The following is a 21,960-nucleotide window of genomic DNA, read 5'->3' on the forward strand; positions in this document are numbered from 1 at the left end:
TGGAGTATTCCGGTCCGAGCTTTGACATAATAGAGAGAACTTGGCGACTCTCCTCCTTAGATTTGTCAATTCCACAACCCTTGAGTTGCAGCAATAGATCATTATATTTAGTGAAGAAGTCTTGAATTCTGTCATAGTTCCGTGGATCCAATGACAGCAGCTCCACTTCGAGCAGATGTCCTTTCATCTCATCCTATTTCCCGTAGAGATCTTCAACCTTTTTCTAAATCTCATTGGGAATATTGCAGGCAGATAGATGAAACTACAACTCTGGAGAGATGCACATGCATATGGATCCGTGGGCCTCATCCATACGGTTGAGGTACTTGGATTTCTCTATGGCTGAAGTGGGTTCCACTTTTGTAGCCATGGTAATCCTGTACAACCCTTTATGATGAAGGTATCGAACCATTTGGTCCTTCCATTCCTGATGGTTGTACGGTGTTAGGATCGATGCTTTAGGAAACTCCATTTTTCTGTCAATCTTCGATCTCCAAGCTGTAATACCTACAAAATAAAGTACTGGTGCACCTTTTATCTAGCAACCTGTGGGTTCTGATACCATGTAAATGTGTTAGAAAACCTGCACAGATGAATCTAGCTAGTAAAGGTTGAACACACAGCTTTGCAGAGCAAAAACACTAAAAGAAAATCGAAAGAAGAAAATAATGATTCATTAGAAAATAGGTTACAATGCTCATGATATAGCATTACTAGGTGAAGATCCCAAGGTAATGCACCATAGTGGTGATCAACGAGAATACTCAACACCTACAACAAGTTTCGGATATAACTAGCCAGTTACGGAGTGAAAGGAGCAAATCAGGGAGTAAATCATGCAGAAGAACTAACCAGTTGCAGAGTTAAAGGAGTAAATCATGCAAAAGGAATCTTGCATGTAGTCTCATGCTCTAACTAAGAGTCCGCATGTAGGTGTGTAGTAGTTCCAACACAGATTACAAAGGAACTGTCACATTATTTGGAGCTAATCCAATCTTTAAAAAAATACAAAGATATGTCTATGGTGGGAGGCACCAGAGATTTCTTTATGGAAGGAGGAATCGCCACATCTCTGCCGATGCATACGAGTGAGAAAAATTTTACAGGCATAGGAGAGGAGTTTCACTCAGAATTCAGTTTCGCCAAAGTAAGTCTTATGAGAATTCAGTGGCGTCGAGGTAAGTCTTATGCTGCGCCATGAGGTAAGTTTTATGCCGGAGCATGGAAATCCCAATTAAAAGGCTTAATAAAACTCAATAAATAAATCAAAGTAAATCTAAATTTACTTTGAAAGATTAATACCATCACCCAACTAGCTGCACTTTATATTATATGTCAAAACATAAGGAAATACATTTGCGTGATAAATGGATGCTGCAGCTCAAAGTGAAAATACAAAAGACTTATGTGATTTATGCATCAGTGGGTTGCGGAGTAAATGTCCGTAAAACTCTGTAAAATTAGTTTTCACTCTATAAAATTAGTTTTCACTCATGTATCAATATTTCCTCCACTATTTTCTCCTCACTACCTCACAGACTTTGGCTCTCTAATTTGCCCAACATTACAAATGACTTTTACCTCCATATTTATCTCAACATACAAGTTTGACATTAATACGTGACAAAGCAAATAATTAATAAGCAACATGGGGATTTTACATAGTAATTAGTTTTCTGAACTTACAGGTGTGTGGGCAACATTTGCCCATACCTATTTATCAAATGCCTTAACTTTTGTGATGTGTTGCAGAATAGTCAGCATTGTACTTTTGCATACCTATTTATCAAATGCCTTAACTTTTGTGATGTGTTGCAGAATAGTCAGCATTGTACTTTTGCTCTACTTTTGCTCTGACTTCAATCTTTTTGCTTGAAATAGTTAACTAAGAAAGCATGGTATTTATCAGAGATTGAAATTAATATTTCAACCACCAGCGCGGAGTTAAACTTCCGACTCTGCATGAATATTACACTCTATGAGTAGTACTGATATTATTTTCTACAATTAATCACATAATCCTCGAAGTCCTCTTATTTTTCATGCCCACTCTTCATTTCATTGTAGATTTTAAATGAATTAGCGTATCTATCACTTGAAAATATGTGAGAGTAGATTGATATAAATAGTAATAATGTTTTCGTTTTAGGTGGTGTTTTCTTCGTGTTTTCTGGCAAGCTGTGTGTCAGAGTTTGGGTGAGGGGACGCAACGGAGGTTCTGTGCAATGGACGTCCAAATGTTTATATTATTACCCTGATAAAAAAGCGTGGCAAAATGGTTTGTTGTTGCAGAGGATCGTCAAAAGGGTTCCTCGCATGACCAGGTCCAAATTTGCAGTAACCTCAGATAACGAGCTTTTCAAAGCAGAGTTGAACATGAAACCATGGGACAGAAACCCTAGGCCATGGTGTGTTTTGATCTCCAAAAGGCTGAGACAAATATTGAATTTCCAGTTTTGTCGTCTGAAAGGCTATCTTTTATATCATAATACTATTACAGTGTATATGTGCTACAAGTAGAATAAACTAGCACATCTACATCTTGGAAAAAAAAAAAAAATAGTCATTCTCCATGACGTTCATAAAAATTGGAGAGAATCAAACAATTTATTAGGCGGTATCAATTTTGTTTCATATGTTACGCCTCTGCTCATTAACAGTTGCGCCTTAGATCAGTTTTAGTTAAACTTCCAAAGATCCTAATCTCCATTGTTTCGATTGACAACGCCAACTAACCCCGTTTCCTTATAGAATATACCTACATTAATGAAAATATAAACAGTTCCCCAACTCATAAACCCTTTAACAGCTTGATTGATAATCATCAGGTATTTATCGTTACAAAAAGTATCCTTTAATGGATAAGGAAGGTGTTGAAGGTCTTACCATAGTGACCCGAAAGAGGGCATTTGGCATGTTGTCGGTTCGTGTTTTTCTGCATTTTCCTTTGACCTCCGAATACAAAAAAAGATGGCGGGATAAAGGATAGCATGAAAATTGTCACATGTTTGTCTTCGGAAGCAATGGAAATATTCAAATCAGAAATGGCCTAGCTAACATGTAACACATAATTTCTCAATTTTTGTTAGAATAGAGAAGTTTACTCTATGAGAATATTATATAGATTTAATAATTAAGAGTGTGTTTCCCTTAAGAAATTAAAGAATAGAGTATGTATGTCTTATAGATTTAGTATAGAGTATGTATGTCTTATAGATTTAGTAGTCAAAATCTTTATACAGCCATAAATTCTTTATCCTACAAATAAAGAATTATCATACATTAATTTAATGCCTAAATTAAATAAAAAATTTCCCATAAAATAAAAGCAATTTATATTAAGTAATCTATGTATTAATAAAGATGAAGACCTAAAAATTATCATTGTAAATATTAAAAATACTTTATATTTTTGCAAATATTAAAATTACACTTATATTTTTAACATATAATGCAAAAAAATAATATCTTTATCTTATACGACTTTAACTTCAGGGTTGAATATTTTTTATTAATAAATATTTTTATCTTAATAGGTGTTGGTATATTGGAATTGTTTCTTAATTAAGAAGGTATATAGGTATGTTAATATATTTATACGTAGAAAAGGAGTCCTATGGATTATCAAAAATATATATGTTATTGTTAAACTATATATAAATTTAATATAAAAAAATAAATTCAAATTTATATAAAAATAATATTTCAAATTTCCAAATTATATAATTTAAATATATTATTTTAATTAATATTCATCAAATATATATATAAACCAAAACAAATAACAATTAAATTACATTTTGTGAACCCTTTGTTTTCGTAAGAAGCATAATTTCCCATCATTCTAATTTAATTTTGAAATATATATATATAACTTTTTCATAATAATAATTAAAAATAATTATTAATGATGATAATAATATCAATATCAAAGTTTAAATTAATAAATATTATAAAATAATATTATTATTTAATATTAATAAGCAATAATATTATTTAATATTAATATTATTAAAATTTAAAAATAATAATTATTATATATATATATATATATATATATATATATATATATATATATATATAATTTTTTCATAATAATAATTAGAAATAATTATTAATGATCATAATAATATAATAATAATATCAATATCAAATTTTTAGTTTAAATTAATAAATATTATTAAATAATAACATTATTTAATCTTAATAAGCAATAATATTATTTAATATTAATATTATTCTCCTTATAGAAGCAGGTCTTTCTCCTATTGAGAGCCTAGCTATGCTCAGGTTTCTGGTGTACAAGCACAACCTCAATAACATAGACAATCATAGACTTCCTAAGCTAGCTTTAAATTCCAGCCAAAACCACCTAAGGCTTAACCGAGGATGGCATAAGGACACAAGGGCTTGGTTAAACTATTGGGAGATCAATGAGAATGATGCTTTGCAAAACATAAATAACATTAAAGATATTGTTACTTCTAAGTTCAAAGAAAAATTGTGGTGTGAGAAAGATTTAGCGTCTAAAAGAAAATTAAGTTATTATAAGAAGGTCATCAACCCCACCCTTGAAGATCAAAAGTATCTCTCTATTTTAACTAGCTCAAAGAAGAAAACTAATATAGCAAAGATTAGAACGAATTCTCATGAGCTCCATAGTGAAACTGGCCGTTGGGCAGTTCCTAAAACGCCATGGATAGAAAGGATCTGCCATATTTGTGAGAATAGGAGCATCGAGGATGAAAACCACTTCCTCTTAGAGTGCCCTGCATACAACCACATTAGATCTCAATTTCACAACCTTTGTTACAATACTGACCTTCCTAGCCTTTTACAATGCCAAAATTATAGTGAACTCGGGAAGCTTCTCTCCAAGCTTTTTGAGCATAGGAATAAAATCTTAAATCAAAATAAATAATTTGTCTTTTTAGGTCCGATAGATCATTATTTGGTCTCAGCGGACGTTAACCACCACCACCATCATCATCATCATCATCATCATCATCATCATCATCATCATCATCATCATCATCATCATCATTAAAATTTAAAAATAATAATTATAAAATATATATATTTAATACATTTTATTAATTATAGTTTTAATGAGCATTAATAACAATAAATAATTTATAATTGAATATATTGGAGACATTAATTTAACTATGTTTAGATTACTATATTAATATTAATTAATATATTGACATTGTTATTAGTATTAATATTAATTATTTTAAATAAATGACCTTAGTTGAATCTGGTCAAACATGCTCAACCATGGTCAATCAATGTCAACCATCATTTACAATGATCAACCATGTTCAATGATGATCTTACATGGTCAAACATGCTCCACCATCAATCATGATGATAATGGTTAATCGATGTCTCTACAATGAACCATGATCAACAATGGTAAATCATGCTTGAATATGGTTGACCATTATCAATGTCTTTATGGTCAAACATGATCAACCTTGGTCAACAATGGTCAGCCATGATTAACCACGGTTAAATTTCATCAACCATGATCAACTTTGATTAAAATCTCTTTCATTATGATCAACTATGATGGTCAACCATGGACACCCATGGTCAGCCATGGTCAGCCATGGTCAACCATGTTTTATAAAATCAAACATGGTCAACCATGATCAAACGTCACATTGTGACAAAGATTGTCTCAATTTGAAAATAAACCATGATCGACCATGGTCAATGATGGTCAAGCATGATTAACCATGGTTGAATTTCATCAACCATGATCAATCTTGACTAAAATCTCTTTCATAACGATCAACTATGATGATCAACCATTCTTAATCATGGTCAACCATGTTTTATAAAATCAAACATGGTCAACCATGGTTGAACATTGCATTGTGACAAAGATTGTCTTGATATGAAAATCAACCATGGTCCAATGTCGCATTGTAACAAAGATTTTCTCGATATGAAAATCAATCATAGTCAACCATGGTCCAATGTCGCATTGTGACAATTATTGTCTTAATATGGAAATCAACCATGGTCAACCATGTTTATTTTAGGGTTTATATACCTTGGGTTTATAATTTTTATCCCTTGGGTTTATTAATCTAAGGGTTTGTATTCCTGGGGTTTACTATTATTCACTTAGGCTTATAGTCCCTTGGGTTTTTAGTATTAATCCCTAAGGATTTTTATTTCCTTAGGTTTATAATATTTATCATGGTCAACTATGTTTTATAAATTCAACCATGGTCAACCATATTTTATAAAATCAATCATGGTGAACTATGCTTTATCATGGTCAACAATGGTCCAATGTCGCATTGTGACAATGATTGTGTCAATATGAAAATAAATTAGTGTCTCAACCATGGTCCAACGTCACATTATGACAAACATTGTCTCAATATGATAATCATGGTCAACTATGGTCAACCATGTTCAACCATGTTTTATAAAATAAAACATGGTCAATCATGGTCGAACATCGCATTGTAACAAAGATTGTCTTTTTATGAAAATAAATCATGGTTAAGCATGGTCAACCATGGTCCAACGTCACATTATGACAAGGATTGTCTCAATATGAAAACCAACCATGGTTAAACATTTATATTTTAGTGTTTATAATATTTATCTTAGGGTTTATATACCTTGTGTTTATCATTTTTATCCCTTAGGTTTATTATTCTCTTGGGTTTATAATATCAATCCCTTGGGTTTATTAATCGAAGGGTTCATATTACTAGGGTTTAATATTATTCACTTAGGTTTATAGTCCCTTGGGTTTTTAGTATTAATCCCTAGGGTTTATTATTCCCTTGGGTTTATAATATCTATCATGGCCAACCATGGTCAATCATGTTTTATAAATTCAATCATGGTCAACCATATTTTATAAAATCAATCATGGTCAACCATGGTCCAACATCGCATTATGACAATGTTTGTCTCAATATGAAAAACCAATAATTATCTCAAGCATGGTCCAATGTCGCATTATGACAAACATTGTCTCAATATGATAATGATGGTCAACCATGGTCAACCATGTTCAGCCATGTTTTAAAAAATCAAACATGGCTATCCATGGTCAATCATGGTCAACCCTCGCATTGTGACAAACATTGTCTTGATATGAAAATTAATCATGGTTAAGCATGGTCAACTATCATCCAACATCGCATTGTGACAAGATAGTCTCAATATGAACCATGGTCTCAAAATAAACCATGGTCAACCATGTTTATTTTAGTGTTTGATATTATTCACTTGGGTTTAATATTATTCCCTTGGGTTCATAATCCCTTGGGGTTTTAGTATTAATCCCTTGAGTTTATAATATTAATCATGGTCATCCATGGTCAATCATAGCCAGCAATGGTCAACCATGGTCGATTGTTGGATTGTGACAATGATTGTCTCAATATGAAAATCAATCATGGTCCAATGTCGCATTGTGACAAAGATTGTCTCGATATGAAAATAAATCATGGTCAAGCATGGTCAGCCATGGTCCAATGTCACATTGTGACAAATATTTTCTTGATATGAAAATCATGCATAGTCAAGCATGGTTAACCATGGTCCAACATCACATTGTGACAAGGATTGTCTTAATATGGAAATCAACCATGGTAAACCATGTTTATTTTAGGGTTTATATGTCTTGGGTTTATAATTTTTAATCCTTGGGTTTATTATTCACTTAGGTTTATAATATCAATCCCTTGGGTTTATTAATCTAAGGGTTAATATTCCTAGGGTTTAATATTATTCACTTAGGTTTATAGTCCCTTGGGTTTTTAGTATTAATCCCTAGGGTCTTTTGTTTCCTTGGGTTCATAATATCTATCATGGTCAACTATGGTCAACCAAGCTTTATCATGGTCAACCATGGTCCAATGTTGCATTGTGACAATGATTGTGTCAATATAAAAATCAATCATTGTCTCAACCATGGTCCAACATCGCATTATGACAAACATTGTCTCAATATGATAATAATGGTCAACTATGGTCAATTATGGTCAATCATGGTCAACCTTTGTCAACCATGTCCAACCATGTTTTATAAAACAAAACACGGTCATCCATGGTCAACCATGGTCGAACATCACATTGTGACAAAGATTGTTTTTATATGAAAATCAACCATGGTTAATCATGGTCAACCATGGTCCAACGTCGCATTGTGACAAGGATTCTCTCAATATGAAAATCAACCATGGTCAACCATGTTTATTTTAGTGTTTATAATATTTATCTTAGGGTTTATATACCTTGTGTTTATAATACTAGTAGGGTTTATATACCTTGGTTTTATAATTTTTATCCCTTATATTTATTATTCCCTTGGGTTTATAATATCAATCTCTTGGGTTTATTAATCTAAAGGTTCATATTCCTATGGTTTTATATTATTCACTTAGGTTTATAGTCCCTTGGGTTTTTAGTATTAATCCCTGTGGTTTATTATTCCTTTAGGTTTATATTCCCAAGAATGGTCAACCATATTCCCTAGGGTTTTGTATTGATCCATAGAGTTTATATTCCCTTGGGTTTAATAATGTGGTCCAACATATTAAATATTTATATTTGATAATTAATCATATACCTTGGGTTTATAATATTAATCCCTCGGGTTTATATACCTTGGGTTTATAATATTAGTTAAATATTTAACCATATACCTTGGGTTTATAATATTAATCCCTCGGGCTTATATACCTTAGGTTTATAATATTAATCCTTTGGGTTTATATACCTTGGTTTTTAATATTAATCCCTAGGGTTTAATATTAGTCCCTTGAGTTTACAATTCCTTGGGTTTTTAGTATTAATCCCTTGGATTTACTATCACTTAGGTAAATATTATTGCCTTGGGTTTATAATCTCATGGGGTTTTAGTATTAAACCCTAGGAATATGAACCCAAGGGTTACTACTAATATTATTAAACCCAATGGACTGATATTGTAAATCCAAGGTATTTAAAGCCTTAGATGACCATGATTTATATTGAACCTAAATGATTAATATTATAAACATATGAATAATATTATACCCTATGAATATGAATCCTTAGATTAATATACCCAAGGGATTGATATTATGAACCCTAGGGTTTATTATCCCTCGGGTTAAAAGTATTCCCTTAGTTTTATAACCCCTTGGAGTTTTAATATTAAACCCTTGGGTTTATTATTCCCTTCAGTTTATAATATCAATCGGTGGGTTTTATTAATCTAAGTGTTCATATTTATATTACATAATTTAAAATTAATTATATAATTATTATATAATAATAAATAAATAACATTTTATATTATATAATAATTACTATAAAGAAACAATTATTATATAGAAATAATTATTATTAATTATAATGATAATAATAATAATTTTATTGTAACAGTTTTTTTGTATTATTATTTCTATTGTTACATACTTATCAATGGTAAATATAAATGAAGCCTTTGGTTATATCAACCACATTAATATTTTTAATGTGATTGTGCTAGTCAATATATATATTTACATTATATGTCAAATAACTCATATGTCAATAATATACATCCATGCCAATCAATGCCATATCAAAGCATTGTATTGGCAACACATTGTCTGAAGCAATAACATCAATGTCATATAATATGTATCAAATAAAATATGAAAGTATAATATATGAACGCGACATCGTCAACCATAATTTGTATAGCATTGCAATATACATTGCAATAATAATATTTGTATAGCATTGCAACATACACTGCAATAATAATATATTCGCTCCCAATAATGTTGCAATAATAACATATTTTCTGCCAATATGTGTTGCAGTAATTAGGCTGATGTGCCTTCTTTTTAAATCAGTTCACCTTCGAATTTCGTCTACCCATGGCACTGTAATTTGACACTTGTTTCTCTTATGGATTGCACTGTAATTTGACACCTGTCTCTTTTGGTATCGGTGGTCTCATCGACGGTGGTGGTGGCAATGGTCTCATCGACGGTGAAGAGCTAGCCATGAAGGTAAACTCTTTCACTGTGTTGTGGATGCAGCCTCTCAGCTCCCGCACTTGCCTCTTCGCATTCCTTCAAAAATGGATCATCCATACCCGCCTCTCCTTTTTCCGCAACCGCTAATAGACTTGTTGTTTCACTTGTTGCACTTTCAAAGGGTGTTCATAATGTTGATTTTTGTGGTGCACGACCAATAGATTTTCCTGCACACACAATGACTATTATTCCTCGTTCAGTGAAGGTAGGCGAGGGCAGTCCCCACGATCTTTATTTGCAAGGAGATGGAAAAACATTTGGGCAAGAATGCAGTGGGACTCGAAGCACTGTGTACTACCTCAAGGAAGGAAATGAGAATGGACACGAGACGTGGACTAGGGTAGAAAGGCTTGGAAGCTACTCTGTGGAGTGTCCAAGCCTGTATTCTTCAGAGGAGTTGCGACAATTGTTACAAAGCTATTCAATATAGTGGAGCCTGATGTTCCTATTTTCGGCAAGAAAGATTATCAGCAATGGCATCTCATCTGTCGCATGGTAAGTAAGACATGTTAGCATCAATTTCATTTTTTATTTTCTAATTTAAGTTGTTATTTATTTTTTCTAATATGCCTTTAGAAACACACCCTGATCACAAAGAATAACAAACCAGCAGAAAACTACCCCACCAGTAGTATAAATCCATCCCAATTAGTATTTGTTACCACTTTTCAAACCATCCCATGTCCAAAAACCAAATAGCCATGTATTGTAGCAGCAAGCATTTACTATCAGCAATTAGAAATCAATCAATACTCTTCGCCCAGAGTGGGTGTAAATTTGACAGGATCTGTGCTAAGTTCCATGGCCGCAAACCTATGGCTCTTATACTATTATTGTACTGATAGCCAGAGTGAAAGACCTAACTACATATGTTACCTATAACATTGCGGAACGATGCTCGCATGTAAGTGTTAACCTAGATTTTAAATTGTTCCTTGATTGTTCACAAGTAAGATTGTTCCCATCACATTATTCTTACATTCATTTCTTATCATTATCCTTACATTCATTTTTTGTTGTTCTGATGTGTTATTTTGATGGGACCAGAATCAACCATTATCTAGATTGGAGCGGATAAACAAATTGAAGGGAATTACGGACGCAGTTTATCAGTCGTTATCTATATTAAATATATTAGATAATTTAAATAGATTAATTTTCCCAATTTTACCCCGGATTCGCACCGTTGCATTGTCCTCTGTAAATAGACTTGTGAATATTTGAAACCGTCCTTTGTAAATAGGGTCGTGAATATTCAAAATTCATAAAATTATTCAATTCTTCTCTCAACCAGCTCAAGAGGCCTTGACAATTGAGTCTTAAGTTTGGGTATTAGTGCATCCTTCTCTATCAACACATATTCCTTGTGAATAATTATTGGTATATATTCCAGATAGGCAGAGACATAAAGTTAAAGATTCTATTGGGTTTATCAGCCGGTGTTTATATTAAATATATTAAGTAACTTAAATAGATTATTTTTCCAAATTTTACGCCGGATTCGCACAATCACACTATCCTCTGTAAATAGACTCGTGAATATTTGAAACTGTCCTTTGCAAATAGAGTCGTGAATATTCAAAATTCATATAAGTATTCCATTCTTCTCTCGGCCAACTCAGGAGGCCTTGATAACCAAGTCTTAAGTTTTGGTATTAGTGCATCCTTCTCTATCAACACATATTCCTCATGAATAATTATTGGTATATATTCTAGAGAGGTAGAGGCAACAAGTTATAGATTCTACTGGGTTATGAAAATTATGTAGGGGTGGTTTTGGTGAAGCCTTTAAACAAAGATGAGCTGGTTGTGTTAACAGGTAGAAAAATTTGTTCTTTTACCAATTAAAGATTTGTCCTTAATTCTGTGAAAATTTGATTCGAGTTTTCCATAGAAATTCATCTCCAGATATTTTAGCATGTTAAATTTAAAATCTTGAATTTTTTTTTGAAGTCCTAAAATTTTCATTAAAAAATAGAATTGTACATCCAGGAAAAAGATCATTTTAAATAAAATCAGTTTATCCCATAGTATATTGTCTTCCACACAAGTTTAGTACATCCAGGAAAAAGATCATTTCACAGAAAATCAATTTATCCCATAATTTAATGTCTTCCATGTGAGTTTTTTTTATTCCAGTTAAATTTTAATTTCTATCGATCATAATTTATATGTTTACTCGAATCCAATAGAAATTTGTTCACATAATTGAATTTTACTGAGATTATCTGGGTTTCAATCTCATATTTCAATGTCAATTCAAATTGAATTTTAAATTTTCCTGCCTAACCTCATGATTGGGGATGGATCATGGCCCTCTAAACCCAATGGTGATAAGTAATCTTTTTCATTGCTTGGGAATGGATCATGGTCCTCTGAACCCAATGGTGATGAGTAATTGCTTTCATTGACAGGATTTAGCATAGACATTTTGAGCAAACACAATGAACGACTACCATAAAACTAAAGAAACTAAATAATTTTAAATTACTTGTCTTTCAACAATAGCCAGCTTTGCACGAAGCCATGCTTTACATACAGACTATTCCACACAACTCCTTCTTGAAATTTGGTGAAAACATTACTCAAGAAGTCAAAAGATTTAACTTATACATTTTCAATAGCTCTTTTTTATTATAATAAATATATTTCTTTAATATAATGCTTGAAGTTTCAAGAACTTCAATTCATTTAATTTTTAATTAAAAAAATAAAAATAAATATATTAAATTATATTTTTTAATAAAAAATATTTTTTTAAATAAATATGTATTTTTTTAAGATAAATGCTTCTCAAAAAACCTTAATAACCTTCACAACCATACAAAAATACAATTTTCTATCATCTGCATTGCTCAAGATTGTTGAGTGAGGGGCTCAACAAGTTCTAGGAAAGGTAATCTTGAAAATGGTTGATTAGGTTTTGAGTTCCCTTTTCAATTTAATTCATTTTCTTTTATATTTAATTTTATTTTATAATTAATCCTTTAACAAAAAAACTTATTTTGTTTTATAATTAATATTTTAAGGGAAATCTTATGAATAAAATATCTCTTTAATACATGATACAAATATTGAATTTAGCTCTACATCTTATATAAAATGATGTAACTAGTGGATCAATGAAAATATTTTTTAACTTACAGTGCATATGAGATTGCATGTATGATGTGTAGACAGTCCCTCAAGAAGGCAAGCATGGAGTATTTTTTGAGATCATGGACTTCAACATAGAAATAGTAACATTTCCTTTTGCACTATTTTTATTTCCTCTTAATTAAAGATGGTTTACAAGGCAATAGAATAGATAATGTTCCATTATGACCTACTTTGTTTTGTTCTATGAATTATGGAATCAATGACATTATCCATACCTTAATAGTATACTTTTGAGTTGTATATTTGTTTCATAAGTGTATTATTGAGGTACCCAAAGTATTTTGGAAGTTGTATAATGTCTTTGTTTTATTCTATGAGTTATGGAACCTGTAACAGTAGCCTTACCTTAATAGTATACTTTGAGTTACTATATTTGTTGCATAAATATAAAGGCAAGCTAGGTTCCCTTTACAAATTGAAGTAGCAGAAGTATTTTGGAAGCTATATAAATTGGATTTGTTTTCAAATATGTTTTTTTCTCACTAAGATGCTTATGCAAAATTTTGGTTTGGTAAAATAATATTTTTCCATGACAAATCAATTACGGACTTCAATGCTTAGGGCAATAATGTCCAAAGACTTATTTCTATGTATGATAATTCTACAAGTAAAATAATATTTTTCCATCACAAATATCAATTACCAAGCTCAATGCTTACAGGAATAATGTCTAAAGACCTGTTTCTATGTGTAGCAATTCTACATTTTAGTTTTTAATAATGATTGATGAGGTACAAGAGGAATGGAAGTAGGCCACAGTAAGCATTAACAGATAAAAAAAAAAATGAGTATAAATTGGACAAACTTGAGTATAAATTAGATAAACATCACATATTCATATTCTATTCCAGTATATTTAGATAGTAAACACTTATTTCAAAACAAATATTTGTTATTCAGTTTTTCACGTCTCAAGGATCTGAAATATATATCATAAACCCCAATTGTATCGTTAATTTGAGATGATATGCAAAATCCACATACCACAAACAACCCACATGGAAAGCGTTTTATCCTGGTATTTCTAAAATTAAAAGGAAATGAAAAACCATATATAAAAGATAAATCAGATATAAAAGAAAATTCAAGCAGTCATCCTTGAGACTGTACTAGACAAACCCACAAGTATCTAAGAAATCATGCTGCAAAATTTACCCTATAAGATGAGATTGCTAAGGAAGTGGATAGAGTAAATGAAATAATGGGGATTATATACTCTGCTCCTTCAAGAATACGGACCTACAATTTGTTCTACTCTTGAAATAAAAAATAAAATACTCTCTCTCTCTCTCTCTCTCTCTCTCTCTCTCTCTCTCTCTCTCTCTATATATATATATATATATATATATTTCTATTATTTTTTATTAAAATAAAAAATTATAATCAAATGTGGAGACAATTATTGCTTTACATTGAAAATAAAAAATTGTGGAGACAATTACTGCTTTACGTTGGAAAAAAAAAAAAAAAAAAAAATTGGATGAATATCCAAAGAGGTCAAATCTTCTATGAATATGAAAAGATGTCAAATTTTCCCATTACATGAATGAACTCTCCACCATTTACAATTGAAAGGAAAAACACTATTTACAATTGAATGGAAGAACACTATTTACAATTAAATATAGAAAAACTACATGTGGTTAATTGAATTTTACTAGACTATCTCAATTCTTAGGAAGTTATACTTAAATATGAATGCAATGTCTTTGCATAGTGATTTGATTCCTAGATGCATATTTTCTAACCATTTGAATTTGAACTTTTAACCTTTTACAAGAAGTCATTAGTTAGCAACACAATTTTTAACCACATTACAATTTCTTGTTTTTAATAAATGTTTTTGCATGAATGGAAAATCAATATTTACAATTGAATATATAAAAACTACATGTGGTTAATTGAATTTTACTAGACTATCTCAATTCTTAGGAAGCTATACTTAAATATGAAGGCAATGTCTTTGCATAGTGATTTGATTCCTAGATGCATATTTTCCAACCCTTTGAATTTGAACCTTTAACTTTTAACATGAAGCCATGTGTTAGCAATACAATTTTTAACTGCATTACAATTTTTTGTTTTTTATAAATGTTTTTGCATGCATAAATGGATCCGTGACACAATCAAATTAATATAATTTGGTTGAATTTTAGAAAGCATTGTCATTTTGAGTGTCTAGTATTTATTGTTCCAGCTTGCAGTGGTAATGACATTTTAGAATGCATATTTTTGTTAACAAACTCTGATATATTTATAAATTATAAGCTTATGAAAAAAATACATAAAAAGAAAAATTTAATATTTCAATTCCTATTTATTTTATTATAAAAATTAAAATACAGTTTTTTTCAATTTAAAAATTTTATTGACATCTCTTTGTACCTTTAAAGACAACTGCTAATAATATATTCATTACCAATAGAGTTACAATAATAACATATTTGTTTCCAATAATATATTTGCTTCCAATAAATGTAACGTTGTCACCAATATAACACTTACGAGGCGCAATCTGATATAGATATAAATGCATCAACACTTAAATAATATAACCCGCTGACGGTCGTATAATATATGCCACGGTGGTATCGAACTGCAACATGGAAACATTCAGATTCCTTTTTTTCAGAACGAAAAAGCACAATATATTATATAAGATATATAAAGAAAACAGATAAATTTGACAGAAAGATCTTCATAGGGGCTATTTTAGCCTAGAGATAGGATTTCCAAGATTTGGCCAGCCCATTGAGCTGACAAAAGTTGCTGACAAAAATGCATGATAAACAAATACATCGCTGAAAAAGGAGCATAAAGATCTCTCCAAAGAGAGAAACAGTATTCAGAAACTTGTTCAAGAGATTCCAAATTTGCTTCAGCCATAATCAGAGCTGGAAGGAAGAAAAAGACCAAAATACTAAAGGCAGATGCAAAACTAAAAACAAAAAGATTTGAAATTAAGAGCCTGGTAAGGAAAAGTCTTGGATAGAGAAAATTTCCTCGCCAGATTTTACCTTCATGTTCCATATACCTGGTACCAATAGGAGACCCTCCTTTGATAAGATATCTGCTTGCTGGTTCTGTGATCTGTAAATGTGCTGGATGGAGCACCCTTCCAACTTCCTCCAAAGGAACCTGATTCTGTCCAACCAACCTGCAAGGTGAGGGCTGCTGATATGGCTCTTTCCTGCTACAAAATCAACCATGACTTTTGAATCTCCAAAAATTGACACAAACTGAATGTTAAAGAAAAGGCAAATGGATAAAAGGCCTGCAAGAGCCATCGCCTCAACTTTACTATTCGTGCCCTTTCCTCCATTCCAGGCAATGAGATATTGAACATTTTCATTCATGATGATGTGAATGCCACAACCACATGAGCGATTTTGAGCCGCACCATTGAAATACGCTCTTGGAAGCATTGAGTGATTTTTTGCTTGCTCCTTGTGATTACACTTTTTTTTCTTTTGTGATTTTTCTGGTAAGGAGTCATAAAGAGCAATAATGTTTTGAAGAGTTCCCATAAAAGGCTCTTTACTGTCCTTAAAGATAATTTTGTTTCTCCATTTCCATATACACCATAGAGTAATGATAATAAGAGGCCTCCAGGACTCCTTTTGCCCATTCCACCAAAGGAAAGCTTCTTTAGTAGAAACATGAGAGATATGAGGAAATTTATATAGTTTTGCCAGATCTTTCCATAGCTGTTGAGTTATACGGCAATTGAAGAACATGTGGAAATTGCTTTCCTCATCGGACTTACATATTAAACAGAGACCCGGTCCATGCCAACACCTCTTTTTCAGATTCTCCCATGATAAATTTTTATTGTGGAAGACCAGCCAGGAGAATAGAATCGCCTTGGAAGGACATCCCGATTTCCAAATAAGAACATCAGCTTCCCAAGAACGGTATATGCCACAGTTCTTCAAAGAAATTCTGAGATTTCTCCATTGCCGAGCTAAGAGATCCGACATCCCCATACTGTCCGCCTCTTTCCAAAGAGGGAAAGGGCCCTGCCATTCAGCTATCAGCTTGTCCCAAGTGAAAAATCCTTTTCTATGGAAAAAATTTAGGAGAGATTCTGGCAGAATGATTTCCTCCTGCCCACCCAGGAAAGAATCAATTCCAATGAGAATCCGGCTACCAGATTGAAAACTCCAAGCTAAGTTCCTTAAAAAATACTTCTCAACCTTGCAAAAACTCAGCCATATTGTTGACCCATAATTGGATCCGATCCTTCCCAACCTGTACCAGTAAGAGATATCTTTGCTTCCCATATATTTCTTTTTTATTGTGTTGCTCCAGGGACCCTCTCCATAAATCCCTCTCCATAGTGATTTGCATAGCAGCGCCTTACCAAAACTTCGCAGATCCAACAGGCCCCATCCACCTAAATTCTTCGGCCATGAGATATCAGACAATTTAGATAGATGAAATTTTCTTTTTTCTGATTGGCCGCCCCATATGAAGTTAGCAGTTAACTTGTTCATCTTCTTGATAATGCTTGCAGGAAGAAAGAATAAATGGGCCCAATATACAACTAGTTGTGTTAGAACTGACTGAGATAAAACAACTCTTCCAGCCATTGATAGGCATTTAAATTCCCATAACGATATCTTTTTGTAGTACCTATCTATTAACCATTGCCAGTCCATTTTAGAATAACCCTTTGCTTTTAACTAGAATCCTAAATATTTTATTCCATGCTTTATGGAGCGTGCCTCTATTCCAAATAGAGAAGATAACCATTCTACTAAATCCATGCTGACATCATTATGGAGAAAAACTGACTTGTGTTCATTAATTTGCATCCCTGTGGCCTTTTGAAAACGTCTTAAGATGTCATATAAGCATGTCCAGGTGAGTCTGCATAACATTGCAAAAATGAGTATATCATCCACAAATAGGTTGTGTGAGATATAATTGTTTCTACAGATCTTCAATGGTTGGCACCTGTTATCACTAACTGCCCTGTTTATGTGGAGGCTAAGAGTATTCATTGCCAAGATGAATAGAAGAGGGGATAGTGGGCAGCCTTGACACAGACCCCTTTCAGCTGGAAAATAAGAGGATGGAATCCCATTTATAATGACTGCATAGTTTACCTTCTCAACACATGCCATGATCCACTCTATTATATTAGCACTTAGGCCAATCTTTGCAAGTAAACATCTGATGAAACCCCAATCCAGGCAATTGTATGCCTTTCGGAGATCAATTTTGAGGATAACTGCTTCACTTCTTTAGAATGCATAGAAAACAAGCTTTCTTGTGTGTTTGCAACAGCATCCAAGATATTTCTTCCTTTTAAAAACCCATGTTGATCCTTTGTTAAAAAATTTGATAAAGTTACCTTGATTCTTTCAGCAATAATTTTCGAGATGATTTTGAAAGAAATGTTACAGAGGGATATCAGCCTGAAATCTTGAAAAGATTTTGCTTCCCCTTTTTTTGGGATGAGGGCAATTAGAGTTGCGGAGATTTTCTGGTGAATGCTTCCTGATATTCTGGTACCTTCTACATCCTTAACAAATCATGTTTTATGAGATCAAAAGATTTCATTGTTTCTAACATTTCTTCCTCCATGATTGGCTGAAAGAGATGCTCATTTTTTTCATCATCAAACATTTTTGGAAATAAGTCGATGCCCCATAAGATGTCCTGAATTCTGCAATCCTCTGATCTCTTATATTGATTTTGAAAGTGTTTCACAGCCTCATCTGAAATGTCTTGTTGAGAGCATAGATAACCCCCTTTGCCATCACTGATCTTCCATATTGAGTTTTTTTCACGTCTTGAGCTTGCAAACCTGTGGAAAAATTTTGTATTCTTGTCCCCTTCCTTTAACCAGATAGCCCTGCTCTTTAATCTCCAAAAAGCTTCTTCCTACTCCAGAATTTTTTGTTTTTGTCTTTTAAGCTCCCTTATGCGGCATCTTGTATTGAAAGGAAGTAAATGCATAGCCATCTCTTCAAAAGTGTTGTCCAGCTCCCTTTGAATCTCTCTAAGATTTATTCTATTTTGAATCTTTTTTTTGATCTGCCATTCTTTAACAACCTTTTGCATATGAGAAAGTTTTTCCCTGAATGTCAAAAACGGGGGTCTATTATTTGTTGCAAACAACTCCTTCCAAGTTCTTTTCACAACATCATTGAACTCTGATTCTTCTAGCCAAGACCTATTAAATTTGAAAGAGTACCCCTTTCTAAAAGCCTTTTCTCTCCAGCTTAATAGAATCGGCCTATGGTCTGAGATAAACACATTTCCAATTGTTGAGAATGGCATGCCCAGTATATCTATTATGCTGACGTGTAGAATGAACATGTCAAGTATTTTTGCTATATATGCCCCGTCAATCCTTCCTTCCCCAAGATTCATCAGTATTTAAAGTAGCCTTTAGATCTCCTGCAACTATCAGAAACTCAATTTCTAAAAATTTTGATGCAAAAAGTTTTTCTCAAAATGGTATTATGTTTTTGTAAGGAGCATAAATGTTTAGAATGTCGATTGGGCAATATTTCCCTCTAATTGATGCCGATATGAGAATGCCCGCAAAACATCTGTAAGATTTTGCTCTAATCCAATCAAGATTCCATAAGACCGCCAAGCCCCCAGAGGCCATTTGCATTCACAGTGGACATATGCCAAGAGGGGAACATTTTCCTGAAATAGGAAATAGATACATGAGAGTTATGCATGGTTTCTTGGATTAAAATGATTTTTGGTTGTTCTGAATAGAAAATATTCTTTAGTTCCAAAAATTTTCGGCCTGCCCCCAGACCCCTTATGTTCATGGATATGATGAAAGTCATTTTGGGGTATTTTCGGCCATACTTGCTCTAAGAGGCCCTTCTTTTGACATATCAATTATGGGAACATCTATAAGGGAAAGATTCTGAACTCCTCTGCCAGCAACATCATCTCTCCCCCTGAAATGTCTACTACCCCTGTTGTTTTTCCTTCTCACCGTAATGTTTTTTGCAGAATTCGGACTTATATGAGGAGAGGATGGCTTCCCCGGCTTATGTATAGTTAAGGGTTCAAATTCAAGCGATTTTTTACTTAAGAGATAGTCCAGATCGCTGCCAATTGAATTTGATGGGGATGAAGCAGGGGAATTTAGCGGTGTTGGAGAAACCATAGGTTCCTTTCCTTTTCCAAATAGGTTTCTTTCCCTTCTTGGAGATGAGGAGGAAGAAGGAATAAAGGTGATATGGGGTTGCAGGTTCGCAACTTTGTAAGGCTAAGGGACCGGAGGGGGGGAAGGGATTTCTTTATCAATAGTGGGTTCCTAGGGAGGCATAGAAGGGAGATAGTCGACCTTTTTATCAGATGAGGTTTCTGACTTCCCTACAATTTCCGGTATGATGCTCTAACTCTAAGGGTGTATAGATGCAGAAATTATACGAAGGTTATCTTCTGGATTAATAACTCTTTGCAGATCGCTATAACCTGATGAAGATAAACTTATTGCAGGGGATAGAGTCTTTTTCCTATGATTATTTAATGCGGAAAGGAATTTTCCATGATGTAGATTATTCGAAAGAACAGGGCATCGAGGGCATTTTTTGATTAGGTTCCCCATCCTATGGCATGCTGAGCATCTGAAGGGGACTCCCCAGAAGTCCAGTCTCTGATTAATTTTTAATTCCCTCCAAGATATCTCTATGTGGTCAGGAAATCCGCCTCTGTAGGCTTTTTCTATGAGTACCCAGGCTACACATTTGTCCTTTTCCCCTAAGCATCTGGGATCGACATAAACACATTTACCTATTGCATTTCCTATTTCTGTTAAGGTCTCCTTCGACCACAGCTCCAGTGGAAGGCCAAGGAGTTTGACCCATATTAGATTATTAGAGAGAGTATTCTTTAGCAGGTTGTAGCCAATATACCACTTATAAAGTGCAAGAAAACTTCTTCCCTGTACCCATGGACGGTTTTGGATGGCTACCAGGTCGCTGGCACTCAGAAAATGGAAACAATACCATTCTTTCATCAATTTCGCTATAATGGGAGAATAGCCGATCAGAGGTTTCCATTTAATCTTTATCCACTTCCACATCTCTGAATCGTCCATCTCTGGAAAGTGTCATCGTCCAACGAGAGCTAAATCCTGCAAACTTTCAATGCTGTCAGTCAGGTAGATACGGTCTATCTTGATCGCCGTTGGAGGAGGGATGGTTTTAACAGGTTTCGTATTCTTATTATAGCAGTTTAGGGCTTCGAATTCAGCATATTCCTTTTGCCGAAAATCCTTTTGCTGAAAAACCTTTTGATTGCCTTTACTATTTTTTCCCGCCTTTGATAGACCACTAATATCCATGTCCTTAGTAGGTAAAGACATATATACAACCACGTCTTCCAACGTGGCTTACCAGTCGTTTGACAACATGGCAACACTCTGACGATTTTCGGCTTGAATGGCTGTTAGGATCATGGCCTCCGTGACCGATGCGTTTGACGCAAAATCCATCATATCAAAATCCACTTCTGTCCTAATGGACGTACTGAGAAAGTCCTAATTAGGATCTTCCAGATCAGGTGATAAAACATGCAGCGAATGTGACTTGTCCCTTTCTGAATAAAATACCCAGAGTGTAAATACCCAAAACCAGAAAACGAGGTCTTCGCTGACTGGATGACTGACAATAGGAAGCGTCGGGGACATGAATCTCCCTTTTCCAGAAGAGAGCAAATTTCAAAGAGGCCAGTTGTCTTCTGAATTTAAGGAAGGATGACG

Source organism: Pinus tabuliformis, chromosome 1_2 (genome assembly GCF_031772625.1).
Source record: "Pinus tabuliformis cultivar Carrire ecotype Pingquan chromosome 1_2, CPIR1, whole genome shotgun sequence".
Lineage (NCBI taxonomy): Eukaryota > Viridiplantae > Streptophyta > Pinopsida > Pinales > Pinaceae > Pinus > Pinus tabuliformis.